Source organism: Myodes glareolus, chromosome 26 (genome assembly GCF_982192425.1).
Source record: "Myodes glareolus chromosome 26, mMyoGla1.1, whole genome shotgun sequence".
Lineage (NCBI taxonomy): Eukaryota > Metazoa > Chordata > Mammalia > Rodentia > Cricetidae > Myodes > Myodes glareolus.
The window spans coordinates 2,714,676-2,729,930 of NC_142051.1; the positions used below are offsets into that span (position 1 = coordinate 2,714,676).

The 15,255-nt window shown below is 40.6% G+C and overlaps 1 long non-coding RNA gene across 1 annotated transcript; it reads left to right on the forward strand.

The window, feature by feature from the left end:
• Positions 1-4,554: 4,554 nt before the first annotated feature.
• Positions 4,555-7,315, forward strand: LOC125389591 (uncharacterized). The gene is made up of 3 exons (XR_007228493.3): positions 4,555-4,848; positions 6,340-6,524; positions 7,131-7,315. It is a non-coding gene; the product is annotated as an uncharacterized LOC125389591 (long non-coding RNA).
• The last annotated feature ends 7,940 nt before the right edge of the window (positions 7,316-15,255 follow it).

Here is a 15,255-nt window from a genome sequence, read left to right on the forward strand (position 1 = left end):
CCCTACTACATAATACATACACGGATTTTGCTTGTGTCCATTTCATGGCATACAACTCCTAGAGCCTTTGAATCTGGGGCATGGTAAGTTGTTTGGATGGTAATAGAGTAACAGGTGGCTGGGAGTTTCTGGGTACTTCAGGATGGGGACTAGTTACAGGAAAAGTCAGAGTTAGAATTCTCAGGGCTGTCAGGAGGCAGGCAAAGGGGCTCTGGGACCCAGTGTTCCTTCCCCAGGCTGTTTATCTCCTTCTGGATGTTCATCTCTATCTTTTCTTAGATCCTTTACTAGTGATTTGTTATTTACTTATTTACTCTATTTATTTATCATGTTGATGTGTATTTACCTGCTTGTCTGAATATGCTTCATTTATTTATAGTTTTCAAATAGGCCAGGAGAGGACCTCAGATCCCCTGGAATTTGGAGGTACTGGTGTCTGTGAGCTTCCTGATGTAGGTGCTGGAAACAGGACCCAAATCCTGTCTGCAAGAGCATCAAGCACACTTAACCACTGAGTCATCTCTTTCCAGCACCTTGCATTTTTTAGTAATAACTCGAAATTCTAGTGTTTTCCTGCGTTCTGTGAACCACTCCAGTGAATTAATCAACTCCAAAGAGTAGTGCATAGTCATACCAAGTGTGGCTACTCAGAAGCACGGTTACACCTGTATCTGGGGTGGGGGACAGCTATTGGGACAGATGCATTAACCCACTGGGTCCGAAGCTCTGTTCAGGTGAACGGTGTCAGGACTGAATTGCACTGGAGGACACAGGCTCGTGTTCCCTGGATAATCTGCTTGAGGATTGCTTTGATTGGCATGTGGGATTGGGGGGGGGGGGTGACACCCACGCACCTGGTGTCAGAGATAGCAAATGGCTGTGTGAACAGAAAGCAAAGAAAAGCTGAATACACACGTAGCATCTGAATGTGGTGTAATCTTCCAACAAGGGACTACTGTTTGCATTCTGTCACCATATCTGATATGTCCTGCACATTTAAATGTCCTTTGTGTTGAGACATTGCTAACACTGTTACTTCCCTTGCATACAAATGTCATGGAAAAGACAGGTGTGAAACCAAATGCCCTTGCCTCGCTGCTTCCTCTCTAGGCTCCTTCTCCATATTCTAACGGTGTCTGCATGACAGACGAAAGCCTCATCATTTACATAGATTTTTATACATGATAGAAAACAGCTCAACATTTGGTACTATTTAGACTAACGTTTCAGACATTTGGCCTGAATTGAATACTGAAATTTTTCTTCTTATCTGGGTATCTTGGGGGATTCTGCTCAGAGTCTCTATTTGTGTAGGTCTTTCAACTAGTACAGAAGGAACTAAAGAGAGGACCATTGACTGATCTCCCTTAGAAAAACCCGTTACACTCTCTTGGGAATTAAAAAGTTTTCACATTTTCAATCCAACTGCTGGTTACAACCACTAATTTTTATAGTGTTCCTCTGACTTTTAAAAAATAGGCAATATGCTTTGTAGCTTTGTTCCTCTCTTCTGGTGTAAATTCAGCTTCCCTCCCCTTCCCTTCCCTCCCCTCCTCTTCCCTCCCCTTTACTTCTCCTCCCTTTCCTTCTTTTCCCTTCTCTTCCCTTCCCTCCCCTTCCCTTCCCTTCCCTTCCCTTCCCTTCCCTTCCCTTCCCTCCCCTTCCCTTCCCTCCCCTTCCCTTCCTTCCCCTTCCCTTCCCTCCCCTCCTCTTCGCTCCCCTTTACTTCTCTTCCCTTTCCTTCTTTTCCCTTCTCTTCCCTTCCCTCCCCCTTTCTTCCTTTCTTTCTAGACAGAACCTCACTATATATCCCAGAACTGAACTTATAAACCCTCTGCCTCTGCTTCTTCCTGAATACTGGGATAACAGACATGAGTCACAATGCCGAATGCTAATGACATGTTCTTCTTAACTATTCAAATTGTTTCTGGAGAAAAGAATCACTTGCCCTGTCTCCTTCTTAAGAAAGCCATCCCTATTTTGCTGAACACCCTTAGAGTCTAACTCTGTGTGAGCACATGTACTATGACTCTAGGCAGTGCCCTAGGATCCAGTGTCCAGTCAGCAGCACTTAGACATGGCTCATACCCATTGGTCCAGCAGAGTTCCTGTGATTTGCATTAAGACTCTCTTTGGGATGAGGGTGTGACGTACATGTGGGACCATGCTGAAATGGATACAAAAATGGAACCTTGTTGCCATCCATCACTGGTGTGGGAGGTCCTTCTGTTTATGTGTTGATTTCATTGGTTAATGAATAAAGAAACTGTCTTGCCCTGTTGATAGAGCAGAACTTAGGTAGGTGGGGAAGACAGAACTGAATACTGGGAAAAGGAAAGAGTCAGGGAGACACCATGGATCCACCGCTGGAGATAGACGTGCTGAAACTTTGCTGGTAGGCCACGACCTCATGCTGATACACAGTTTAATAGAGATGGATTAAATTAAGATATAAGAGATAGCCAATAAGAAGTTAGAGCTAATGGGCCAAGCAGTGATTTAAATAATATATTTTCTGTGTGATTATTTTGATTCTGGGCGGCTGGGACAAACAAGCAGACCCCTGCAACAAATTGGCACACCAATGTGGTGGACTAAATCCATGTAAAACCTGAGGAAGCTTAAAAAGAAATTCTATATACAAAAATTAAAAGAAAAAAAACAAAGTTTAGCCTCATTTATTTTTCAACTGTGGCATGCTGCAGCTTCTTTAAAAGAGATTTTTCTGATTCAGCCATAGCAGGAAAAAAGCCGCAGCCATTTTTAAATGCCAGCTTTCTGGGCTATGCTACCAGCGTGACCTCTGGCTCTTTTGGGAGACCAAGTATTTGGATGGGGTTTATGAGCAATATGCTGCATGTGCCTTGCTTGATGGCAACTTGGACTGACTGTGTACCTGGAGCTGGGGCAGGGTGCACTGCTCAGAGGCACAAGTGACTCCACCATGCTGGACTTTGCATTGTGAGCAAGAAGTACCATATATATCATAGTAATATGAAGTTTAAGTTTTAGACTGGTCAGGCAAACAGGAAGTACTGTATTACTCCTAACAATGATGCAGCTGAAGTTTTTAAAAAGTGCTTAGCATTTTAAGAAGTGCTCCTGGAGAGTAAAAAAATTACAGATATACAATACAGATAAATACAGATTTTAAAAAAGGACCTATAAATGGGTCACAGTGTTAGATAAATGTTCATAGACTTGGGAGAGAGAAGAAAAATAATGTATTATAAAAACAAGTAAATGGTTTTTAAAAAGGTAAAGCCTTTAAAGACACAGAGTACAGAAAGAAAAATAAGCTACATAAAGATGGAAAATTCACAGTCTGGACTATGTATATTATTGTGTTTTCTTTGAATTTTTTGACTGTGAAGGAGCTAAATACAGAGAACATAAATATATTGTATGGGCTGCTAAGCTAAACCAGCATGTATATTATAAAGGTATCATGACTTTCAAATTTGGGTCTAAGAATATGTTGCTTTGGAAACTTTGGAAAAGTTTTTCTTTTGTTTCTACAGAAGATGAGAACCTGAGGATTGCTTCTTGACCAATATGGTTCATGGACCAAGATCCCCTGAAAGGTCACCATGAATACCCCAAAAATACCCTCAAAAATTACTTTGCCCAATAAATAGCAGGAAGCAGTTTGGAGAGAAGTAACTACACCCATACTCCCAAATATTGTTTATAATTGTTTTTTTACATTTAAAGGGGAATATGATATAGATATGAATAATTTGCATTGGTATGGATCTTGGTTTCTTGATACAAATTTAAGGTAAATTTTGTTATACTGTATGTGTATATTTCTGCCCTTGATTAAGATATTGTGTTTGTGTAGTTCATTTAAAAATGTAATGTGTAATTAAGAAATATAGGTTAATAGATAGTCATCTAAATAATAGTCAAGATTGTAGTTATGTTAGTTACATTTTCTAGATATATAGAGCTATATTTCAGTTAGTTAGGTCTTCTTCAAATCTTTCAGAGACCTTCAGAATATGGCATTTAAAAATGTTTAAGAACTTAAGACTTTTAATGACAATGAGACACATTTGCTCCTAGAAGCACCAGTTACTTCAAGAAGAAAATGGGCATCGAAGAGGTTCTTTATGGAGTTTGTTAGCCATTTAGGCAAGAAACTGCTCCTACCTAGACTGCTTCACTGCACATGCAGGATCCACAAAAAAATGATTGCTCAACTTGCCTACAAGTGAGATGGTCCTTTGGGGTTCCTGCTTCATGAAGGAGTCTGTGAGTCATCCTACAGGATACAGAAGAAAGTGACTGAACTGTCTTTGAAATTTCTTGCTTCATGGAAAAGTCTGCCAGATACTATGGGCCTGTAGGCTGAAGATGGATTCCCAACAGTAAAGAAGAACTTTGGGTAACTGTCCAGGCAACAAGATGTCTCTGTAAATTCTAGAGTTTTGGAAGTTGCTCACAATGCACTTTCTGTTTACTTAGGTAATATTATATCCTTCTGGAGTCTTTGATAGAATTGAAGAATTTATAGTTATAGTTTTCCTTAGTTATGATAAAAGATAAAGTAGATATAAATATTGTAACTGTAATTCTTGTTTGATAACTGTTTTGTTATATGTAATTTCACTATGTTAAAGTTAAAGCCTTCCTTTTTGTTTAAACAGAAAAGGGGAAATGGTGTGGGAGGTCCTTCTGTCTATGTGTTGATTTCATTGGTTAATGAATTAAAAAAATGTCTTAGCCTGTTGAAAGGGCAGAACTTAGGTAGGTGGGGAAGACAGAACTGAATGCTGAGAGAAGGAAGAGTCAGGGAGATGCCATGGATTCACCACCAGAGATAGACGTGCTGGAACTTTGCTGGTAGGCCAAGACCTTGTGGTGATACATAATTTAATAGAGATGAATTAAATTAAGATGTAAGAGTTAGCCAATAAGAAGTTAGAGCTAATGGGTCAAGCAGTGATTTAAATAATACAGGTTCTGTGTGATTATTTTGGTTCTCGACAGCCAAAATGAACAAGTGGACACCTGAAACACATCACCATATTACATAATGACCTAGTCTTATTGTTTCTTTGTTGGTGATTATTTTCAATATTTCACAATTATCTTTTGTGGCTCTTTTTTAAAACAACTTTTTAATGTTTTTAGACTTTTCTTTATATACCACCTTTATCTTCATCTTGACTGTTTTCTGTAATATTCTCACCTGTATACCTTACAGCTGAGAAAGTCAATCTAACAGTGCTGGATCTGATTGTTTTTGAATATTTTGATATCTTGAGTAATAAAGATGGACAATTGGAGGGCTAAAAAGATAATGCTGAAGTTAAAAGTTCTGACTGCTCTCCCAGAGGAAATACCACTCTGACTACCCCCAAAACCTCCTTTCCACAGGTCAGTGAGTTCAAGGCCCAGTGCCCCCCAGAATGACTCACTGTTATTTTACAGCCCTCAGAAGTAAACTTTAGTATGTAAAGGAGTTATTCTAAGTTAAAGGACCAACCAGACTAGTTAGACCAAAATTCATTTCCAAAACTTAGAGACCATTCAAACCTGTATTTTAATGCCTTCTATTTTTAGGAAAGTTCATTCCTTCGAAAAAACACTTCTAAGTCATCAGTCATGACCTTAACTCTTCCAGGAGGACAGGCATGCATATTTGTAAATGTTAATTCATCCATGCTCAAGGATTAAGTCAGTAGGCTCTAAGACACAGCAGGCACTGCCCCAGGAGAGCCTACTGGGATTCGTGGCATTAGCAGAACACTATTGCCTTAAAATGGGCAGATCCTGTCCCCTTGCTGTTGATGTCTTGATCGTCAGTTGAGTCCAATCTATTCTTCACAGCTAAACCAGCTTCTAGATGATTACAGAAGCCAAGTAGAAGCTCTAATCACATTTGACTCAAAGTCAGGGGACCTGAGTCTGACCTAGCTCTGAATATTTCCCCTGTACCTCAGAACAACTACACTGAATTTAAATCAGCATATCCAGCTCACAGAGTTCTGTAAATGCTAACAGTGTGTGTGTGAAAGACTTTGGAGGCTAGGCATGAGCCTTGATAACAGAGTACTCGCCAGACATACACAATGTCATGGGAAAGACACTGACACATAGTAGGCTGTGTCCCTTTCACAATTTAAACCCTCCCAAAGAAGACCAAAAACAGTCAATAAAGTCACCCAACTTTGTATAACTTTCAGTTCTGGGAGAATATAGCAAATACCCTCTTAAGAAATAAGCACTGAGGTGGGGGAGATGGCCCACGAGTTAGAACACTGGCTGTTTGAGACGGACAGAGTAAAAACTTTCTGCCTTAAGTTGTGTTTGTCATATCTTTTGTTATAGCCATGAGACAATCAATGGATACCTTCATTCAGAAGCTTCTGGGACAGTGGCTAATGTTTGGTTCCTGGTTGTGAATCACAATGTTTCGAAAGATCAACAGTTGTGATTGTGGGTCATTTATTGAAGAGGAGGACCTTAAAGATCAACGACACAGAATGGGAATGGACGTGATTACTGCCTACACAGTATGTGATACACACACAGTATGTGTATGTGTCGGTGTTCACATTGCCTCCACTGGTAACAGGATCGTTTCACTCCTCATTAGTTGTTAGAAAGATCTCATTCAAAATAAAGACGAAGAAAAGTTGCTAGGTCTGCGAACAATGAAAGCAGCAGATGAGTGTATCAGACTATCTTCTCTCATGGGGATATGGGGTACTACCCACAGGTTACTTTGCTAGGCGTTTCTCACTGTCTCCCCACTGAAGACATCTCTGTGTCTCTCCATCTTCATCCAGGTACTTTGAAAAACATTTCTTACTGGTTTTCATCTCTAATGTCCTTTCCTAACTTTATCCCTCTCCTAAGAAAAGAGTGTACTAAAGAAATATTTTAGTTTTTAAGGCTCATAGGTTCACAAAGAAACTATGACCCTTTTCTCAGTTCTCTCACTTTCTATGAGAAGAGCATCAGACGGGGGATTATGCTGGTCCTCAGACCAGTGTGTTTCCAATTGAGTGCATTTGTGAGGTTAGTAACTGTGAAAGTTACCCATGACCAGCACCCGTGAAAGTTTTCCACGGTTAGTTTTTACTTCAGATGAACTGAGTGTTTCCTGTTTATTTAAGGACAGAAAGGAAGCAAGGATCCCCTGTCTATCTTGTGCTGTGTTGCCTGGTCTGGGACAGTGGTCATCTCCTGAAGACTCATGCTTGCTTCACCTATTAGAACCTGAATCTTCAACTGATGGACTTGCCTACATCTAACTTAAAAGAAAAATCTAGTTGAGTAACTGACTGTCTCACACAACCCATTAAAGCCTACTGTGTTCCCTTCCAAAGTGACAAACATCTGTTCGTGTTTTCTGTCTTCACTGGCGAGCCATGGGAGACAGCGTGTAGAAATCCAAGTCCACATTACAGTGTCTGATGAGCTGCTTTCATGCTAATGCTTTGCACAGAATGTTGGACTTATTTATTTGTTTATTATAGTGAGGGCTTAACATGTGTAAGCTTCCAGCTTGCAACAGGTTATACTACTGGCTCACAACTCATTTTAGGGTTTTTATTTTTTTTAACTTTTTAACCTCAGTGCTTTGTGGTTTTAAGAAAGATCTTATTTTAAAACTATGGTTTTCACTTAAATTATTATTTATGTTTTCTGTATTTATTTTATTTGCAGCAAATTGTGACATTTTCTATTCTTATAATAGGAAGATAAATTCACTTTGGAAAGATAAATGTCAAATTTTAATGAAAGCCAGATGATGGTTTGGATGGGGGAGGCAGTCCTAAAGAGGGGACAGGTCTATGTCTTGACATTTTCCAATTGTTTTAGCCACAGTATAAGCTTTCCCGTTATTTCTTAATAATGGAGAAGTGGCCATGGAAATTCCATCACGGAGATGAACTAAATGCTTTTGGGAGTTCATGGACCCCCCCCCTCCATAAACCAAATCCAGGGAAAAACTTCCCAACACAAGAAAAACTTGTATTTAAAATGAAAATAAATGAGAATTGGATGTGGAATGTCCCGTAAAGCAAATAAGAAAGGGGCCGTTCAAGCGTGGCGTGAATATAGAAAAGCAGCTTTGATGGATGTGTGCTGAGAGACAAGCCCAATGCTAGAGCCACATGGCTTCCCAGGTTCCTGAGAAAGTCGTCTCCTTTAAGTACTCAGTCATTCTGCCAGCCCGGACTTCTATTTTTTATGTATAAACTTACCTAGTTCACACAAGGTACATTTTCATCCTTTTGGCTGCCCAGACGCCGGTCTTCACTGCTAGGTCTGGGGGGTTTGTTCTCCAGCTCGTTGTGGTAGGAAGCAGAGCCTACCCACTACTCAAAGCAAGAAGGAACAGGTGGCTCTTACTTCATCCAAGGAACAGCAGTCAGGTCACCACTCACGGCAGCTTCTCCCTCAGGTCTAGGAGTCTGAAAGATCCTTGCAGATAGGAATTGACTCCAGCTGCACAGACCACAGCACCTATGGACGAGGTGAGCAAGGGAATGTGAGGGCACTCAGCTGCTGGTGCTGGGAGCACTGCTGTGACCAATCACTCGCATTGACTGGCACCAGCATTCCTCTGGAACAGTGGTTCTCAATGTGTGCCTTGCAACCCCTCTGGCAAACTTCGGCCTCCTTATTCATAACAGCAGCAGAATTACAGTCATGAAGTAGCAACAGAGATATAATTGAGGTCAGCACAACATGAAAAACTGTATTAAGGGATCGGCACTTTAGGAAGGTTGGGAGCCTCTGCGTAGAGTCACCCTAGTTCAGACTCACCCTGAGTTATTGACCAAGAAGATTCAGTACGCCACGTCTTTTAGTTTCTGCCTGAACTTAAAGAACTACCTTACCATTCGGAGATCCTAGAACTTGTTATGAATACAGAATGTGGACTACCAACACAGTCTATTAAAATATAGTAGAGTACCTTCCCCACAGTAGGACATCCATGACTGACCCTGGATGTATGCATACACAGCAACACAACCAAATTAGATCTTACTGAAGTTATCTGAATCCTATTTCTTAAAATATACATATGTGACCCTGCCGTTTCCCCAGTGGTTGCACCGTTGACAAAACAGAAATGATGAATGCAATGATTTCATTTTAAATACATTCCATTCATACTTAAGGGGCTCTAGTGCGGGCATCTTACACATTCATTGTGGCTTTTCAAAATATAATCCTTCTCATCATTTCTCTGTGATACTGAGGACACATGAATCATAAAAGACAACGTAATTAGCTAAGTCGACCACTCCAATTCTCTGCAGAGCCCTTGCTATTTTAGTCCCCATCTGACTCTTGGCTCCCTGACATGCCAGCTCTACGTGATCTTGGTGTGTATCAGCACATAACCAGGCAACCAAAATGGATACATTAAACAGTTCTACAAGGTCAGCCAAATGCTGTATTTCCAAAAAACCGTACTGTATTTGGCTACCTGCAGTCACTGGATGGTAAGACCAACAAGCTCTTCCAGTTGTCACCACCTTCAGCCTCGAGTGCCCTCGATGGTCATCTCAGGCCAGCGTTGCTGGAGTGTCATTGGCACAGTCTCTAAGAGCACACAAGGTGTTCCCATTCTCAGCCAGAAGAGAGTAGGTCTTGAGTCATATTTGAAACGCTCTGTGGAAGCAAGCTATTGGGAAGATGGCTATGGTAGAAATTTGAGGGAGAAGGCACTGCATAGCTGCACAATAAGACAAGCAGTCAATTACCTATTATATTCTTAGAAAAGTTTCTCAACCTCCTAAAACATGGATGTCTTCATGAATAATCTGGAGCATATAAGGATGCTTTTCTGCCAGGTGGTGGTGGTACATACCTTTAATTCCAGCACGTGGGAAGCAGAGGCAGGCAGACCTCTGTGAGTTCAAGGCTAACTTGGTCTATGGGAACTAGTTCCATAACAGGCTCCAAAGATACAGAGAAAACCTGTCTCAAAAACAAACAAACAAACAAAATATGCTCATCTAATACAGGCGCCTGAGCCTAGATATAAAACCCAGTGTCAGGAACACATGCAATGCCCTTAATTTCTAGCTCTTGTGATTATTGTGTTTTTACTATAGCATGAACAGTTCATGCACAATTCATGAAACAATTTAAAACTAGACCTGGGAACGCATGTCACTAATAACAGGAATATAATTTGTTCTTTCTTCTTTGATTCCCAGAACTATGGAAAGAGGTGGTCGCCATGGATGTAAAAAGCTCTTAGTCTATAGAAAAGCAGGCAAACCATTAACTGCTAGATAGATTGGGTTAGAATTCCATCACACGGGATGTTCTTCTTTCACTGCCTTAATAAGGAGAGCAAGACTTTCAGTTGGGTATCAGTCCTTCTTCCCCACAACCCACATGCTTAGAGAAACTGGCCAAGACAACGAACATGATGGGCGGCTCATTTACAGTTCAGAGGTTCAGTCCATTGTCCTCGTGGCGGGACATGGTGATGTGCAGGCAGACATGGAGGGGGAGCATGGCTGCATGCAGGCAGACATGGTGCTGGCTACATCTTAACCAATAGGCAGCAGGAAGTGGTCTCAGACACTAAGTGATGTCTTGGGCATAGGAAACTTCAAAGCCCACCCCAACAATGACACACTTTCTCCAACAAGGCCATACTCGCTGCAACAAAGTCACACTTCCCAAAAGTGCCCTCCCTGTGAGGTTGTGGGGTCAATTGTATTCAAAGTAGCGCACTCATTGATCTTTTATGGGGTCTTATTCAAGATATATGTACATAATTTCTTCACTGTTGCATTCTAATTTTATTCTATTAAATATCTAATAAGATACAATAATATTTTTATTTTCTAAGACATACTTTATGGATGGGTTTCTAAGAAGATTGCGTATTCCACAGTCATTGGGTAGACTGTTCAATGCACAGCCTGTAAGTCCACTTCCTCATCAACTGGTTAACCTCTGAAGCCGGCGCTGTGGTCTGGATGGCCTACCCATTTGAGAGTGGGACAGCGAAGCCGCTCACTGTTAGGATATCTTCATCTATCTCCTATGTCTTTGTTTTATGGGCTGAACGCACCCTCATTCAGTGTAGGTGGATTTATAATTTTGATATACTTTTTTGTTTCTCTTGTTTTTCAATTGTGTGTGCTCATGTGCTATATGAGTGCAGTGACCAAAGTTAATTCTTGTCGTCTTGTTGGAGACACGGGGACTAAGTGTTAACCTGGAAGTTACAGGTGGTTATGATCTGCTGGTCTGCACTGCTATCTTTCTTCCTCTTTAAGGTGCAGTAGACTCTAGCGCATTTTTTCACAGTGCTTGCTTCTGATCATGAGTTGCTTTAGCTTGTGCATATCACAGAAGGTTTTTGTTTCTGGGTTTATTTTGTCTTGATTATCAATTACTTGGTCCCCATGCTTAAAGTGTATGAACCCATGGTCTCCTTACTTTAAGGGTTTCTGCTGAGCGGTCTTGGGTTACTCTTAAAGGTTTGCCTTTGTAAGTAAGGGACTGGATTCACTTGACAGAGCGATGGCGCTTGAGACTAGAAGTCATCCTAACGCATTTGAACACTTCCTATTACCACAGCACAATTGGCCAAGGCCCAGTTGCTTCACCTTAGCCTTCATTCTCCAAGTTTGGGGATCATAAATCAGACTAAGACAGATGAGTTCCTGGAAGACAAAGAATCTCTCTCTTTCTTTCTTTCTTTCTTTCTTTCTTTCTTTCTTTCTTTCTTTCTTTCTCTCTCTCTCTCTCTCTCTCTCTCTCTCTCTCTCTCTTTCTCTCTCCCTCCTCCCTCCCTCCTTCCCTCTCTCAGTCAGAATCTGTTTTTACAGGCTCCCAACTCTGTCTTCACTTGCATTTTCCCTATGAAACCCCTTCCTATATAATTACTTCTTGGCATCTGCTGCCTGGAGGACCACATTTAACACAGACGTTTTCCTGGAAGCCACTGGGAAATAAGTCTCTGTGCTCTGCAGAGTGAAGCAGCAGGGGAAATGTTCTTGCTTCCTCTGGATTTCACAAATGCCCAGAAATTCTAGGACTGTTCCTCTGCTTCCCTGATGAGAGTTCTCTTCTCTGGGTTAAACATCCTTAGACGTCTGTCTGTCTCTTTATAATAAATAGTTTTAAATCCTTTACCATTCCAAGGGTACCTAGAAATTAAAATAATTAGGCAGAGGAAAAAACACAGTGAGAATGTGTTTTTATGCCTTGAGTATTCTCTCTCTTATATTATATATATAATATACATAATATTGCAGTATAGTATATTTATTTTGTGTGTAATATTATATTTACATATATAATATATAAATTGTATATGCACAGAATTTGTTAACAATCTTCATATTTTAAAAACCTGACACACAGAATAAAACTATCAGAAGTTTTCGTAACTGGAATAGCAAAATCTCAGGTTCTGGAGCCACTCTGAGTTCTAATCCCAACTGACTTCTTACACACTGTGTATGTTAGAGAAGCTTAGTTAACTTCTCTCTAGTTCGGTCCTGTCCTCTACAGTGCTTACCGACTTTGTGGTATTCTATAAACGGCCTGTAAAAGTACTTAAAGGAATCTTGTCATTCAACAAGTGACAAGTGTCAAGTAATTAAGTATTTCCAAGCATGGGTCAGCATCTGACCATGCTCCCCAGAGAGTAAAAGTGAGACTGAAGTACAGCATTTGAAAGTAAGTGTTTAAAGTAAACAGTTGAGTAACTGACTACTGCAATATTTAGATACTGGGAAATGGCTATCTGCGAATGCTAGTAGTTTACAAAATAAATAAGACTACTGGCTTTGGCCAGGTGTAATGGTTTGAAAGAAAATGGCCACCAAAGGGATTGGCACTATAAGGAGGTGTGACCTTATTGGAGTAGGTGTGGTCCTGTTGGAAGAAGTGTGTCACTGTGGGGTCAACTTGGGGTCTCTTTTTTCAAGCATCAGTCTGTGTGACAGTCAGCTGACTTCCTGCTGCCTCCGAGTAAAGATGAAGGACTCCCATCTCCAGCACCATGTCTGCCTTCACACCGCCACACTCCCCACCATGAAGATAATGGGCTGAACCCCTGAAACTGTAAGCCAGAACAATCCAATGCTTTACAGTTCAGCTCTGTACCAGAGTTGCCATGGTCTCAGTGTCTCTTCACAGTAGAAACCCTGAGACACCAGGTGTATGTGGTAGACAATGAGCTTACTAAATACTCTTTGAACTCTCCGATTTCAGAATTATAGTTCTAAATTTGAAGATCTATAAGACACATTCCACTGGATGTGAGGTTGGTAAATTTTCTCTCTAAGGGCTAGGAAATTGCCACCTGAGGTTTCAGGGCCACATACTTTGTGTTAGACTTAACTTTGCCCTTGATTGTGAAGACAGTTATATGCAATGTTTCAATGAGTAGCAATTGTTGTATCAAATTTCACTTTATTTATAGACATTGAGTTGTTAGTTACATATAATTTTCTTGTCACAAATTGTCATTCTTCTCTTAATTTTTGAACCATTTAAAAACGTAAGTTGTATCTTGATCCCTCAAGCTACGACTGAGCCTACAAGCCATGATAAATGAAGCAAAGAACAAGGAAGGCTTTTGGTGACGGACAAGATGTCAACTACTGTTGGAAGTTCCTCCAAGTAAACAACTCCCAGGACTATGTCAGAACCTTTCTAGACTCCAGTCATCAAATGAAGTTCTCAGCAGGAGAAAAAGCAAAACTTGCCCTGAGCTGGAGTCCTCTGTAGCTGTGACAGTCTTGTTGGGCTTATTTAAATCTAACCTGGCTCTGAGACACTCCCATCCTCATCTTTATAATCTTGCGACAGACAATCTTTGACTCTTTGTATTCTAACTTATTTGAAGGAAGTCTTCTTGGAACTTTCATATTAATTCTCAATTCTTCCTTTTCCCTCTCAGGAATGACTGTCCAAAAAGACAGAGCCATTTTAATTCTATGAAACTCTCCTCTGCTTTTACAAAAATCAAAAGGGGCCGATGACATCATACTCTGTTACACTTAATAACTGTCAGAAGTAGTATGGACCCCAAAGAGCTCTGAGTGACCCTGGTCACCCAATGACATAGATCCAGAAACTGCTCTGGGGACCCTGTAATAGGGCTGCATTCAGACTCCGCACTCTTCCATCTGCCTATCAGGAATCTCTTTCTTTTTGTCTGTTGTACATTTTTTTTTTAAAAAATCAAAACACCGAATCTTGCCCTTTATCTAGCTTAACTACAAGTGAAAGCAAATTTAAAATAAAAGTGGTTTTGTTTTGACCAAGGTAGACATGGGTTTTTCTTTTAGTTAAGTGAGACCAGGTGTTGTATGTGGCCAGTGCTGCTGCAGCAAATTTCCCAAACTCCTCAAGGGTCAAGCTTGTGTCTGGGTCTTCTACCGTCCCTTGTGTAACCATATTCTGGTCCTCATAGTGTTGATGGTGGACATGGCAGACAGAGTGGACTCATGGACATCTATGGCTATGTCAGAGGCTCCCAGATTTCTGCTTATTTATCATCAGTCAGCATTTAGTCACAGACATAAGCACAGAGAGCCAGAAAACAAGACTGCCTTAAAGACAAACATGTCTTTTCGTGTATGAAAAACCAGACTGGCTTTATTAGAAAATGGAAGCATCCCAGTAGCTGGGCTCCACTTTGTAGGTAGCAAAGGAGGGAAGTTGTGTACTCTGAAAGACAAAGCTCTGGAGAAGCAGCTGGTGCCTCTGGCATGAAATGTTACTAATTGTTAATGTCCCCAAAGAATTCTTTTCTGATTTAATAATTTTATACACCTTCCCCACACAGACCCCAGAGAGAATCCAGTTCACATAGGTTTCTACCACCCCAAATTCACATTCACAAACCAAGAACGGAGGTTTTAAGAATATATGTCCTTGTATTGAGAAGAAATGTTTGAAATTTTTTATAGGTAAGCTACACATGTTCTCTAAATTGGTATACATTATTTTCTTGTTTCTCCAACTTCTAAGGTAGCCCTTAAAATTTTTTCTGGAAAAGCCCATTTTATCTAAATGCAATATCCATGTATTCTCCTTCTATTTGTTTTGGAAGTGATTAGCACTTATGAGATAATAAATTTTCGATTGAAAATATTTTTTAAAAGAACTGCTGAGACCTTATCTTTGGTTATAAAGTACAGCAATGCAAGAAAATCTGTCCAAAACATCTGGGCATCATGAAGACCACATCGCTCTGACAGGGCCAGGGGAAGCAGCAAGAGAGTGATTAAAGCA